The sequence below is a fragment of the Cebus imitator genome, unplaced genomic scaffold (genome assembly GCF_001604975.1).
Source record: "Cebus imitator isolate Cc_AM_T3 unplaced genomic scaffold, Cebus_imitator-1.0 Scaffold41, whole genome shotgun sequence".
Taxonomy (NCBI): domain Eukaryota; kingdom Metazoa; phylum Chordata; class Mammalia; order Primates; family Cebidae; genus Cebus; species Cebus imitator.
In genome coordinates this window covers 6,404,617-6,405,841 of record NW_016107356.1, presented here as the reverse complement: position 1 = coordinate 6,405,841, position 1,225 = coordinate 6,404,617, and the positions used below count along the sequence as shown (strand labels likewise).

Genomic DNA, 1,225 nt, shown 5'->3' with positions numbered 1-1,225 from the left:
TTTTGAGACAGAATCTCGCTGTATCACCAAGGCTGGAGTGCAATGGTGCGATCTCAGCTCACTGCAACCTCTGCCTCTCAGGTTCAAGTGATTCTCCTGCCTCAGCTTCCTGAGTAGCTGGAATTACAGATGCCCACCACCACACCTGGCTCATTTTTGTATTTTTAGTAGAGACAGCATTTTACCATGTTGGCCAGGCTGGCCTTGAACTCCTGACCTCAAGTGATCTGCCCACCTCGGCCTCCCAAAGGGCTGGGATTACAGGCATGAGTCCCAACACTCAGCCTAACTTTTGTCTTTTTAGTAGAGACAGGATTTTGCCACACTGGCCAGGCTGGTCTCGAACTCCCAACCTCAGGTGATCAACCCGCCTCAGCCTCCTGAAGCGCTGGTATTACAGGCCTGAGACACCATGCCCAACCCAAACCCACTTTTTAAAAACTGAAAGACTTTCTTTTGCAGAACAGCTTTAGGTTCACAGCAAAACGGAGCAGAAAGTACCATTCCCCTATACCTCATCCTTATACACATACAAGCCTGCCCTTATCCACATCCTGCACCAGAGCGGTACATTTGTTAAAACTGAAGAACCTCTACTGACTCACCATTATCCCCTCTAAGTCCAGAGTTTACATCAGGGTTCACACTTGGTGGTGTACATTGTATGGGCTTAGAGAAATGAACAATGACATGGATCTACCATTATAGTTCTGTATGCAACAATTTCACTGCCCTAAAAATCCTCTGTGCTTCACCCATTCATCCCTCTCTCCCTCTCCCCAACCCCTGGCAATCACTGATCTTTTCACTGTCTCCATAGTTTTGCCTTTTCCAGAATATCACATGGTTGGAATCATACAGTGTGTAGCCTTTTCAGACTGGCTTCTTTCACTTAGCAATGTGCATTTATGAGAACCCACTTTTTAAACCACAAACATTTCTACATGATTACTCTCTTTGTGGGAGTAGGAGAGAGAGAAATAGCCTCTGGGGCTGGGCATGAAATTAAACAAACGAGCAGCTGTGTGGAGCCTATAGGAAACATAAGCCTAAGGGACAAAGTGAATTGGAGATGGCAGGCTCCAAAGAAAGGCATTTGCATCTAACTAAACACAGACAAAAAGGTCTACACAGAGGCGGTGGGGACCACCAGTGGGTAAGCCCTGTTTTATAAGCATTCAGTAGCAAAACACACACACACACACACACACACACACACACACAC

At 46.4% G+C, this 1,225-nt stretch overlaps 1 long non-coding RNA gene across 1 annotated transcript in view; it reads right to left on the bottom strand.

Moving 5' to 3' along the window:
* Positions 1 to 1,225, bottom strand: part of LOC108302557 — a 12,240-nt gene that overhangs the window by 9,993 nt on the left and 1,022 nt on the right. The gene's annotated exons all lie outside the window — the stretch shown is intronic.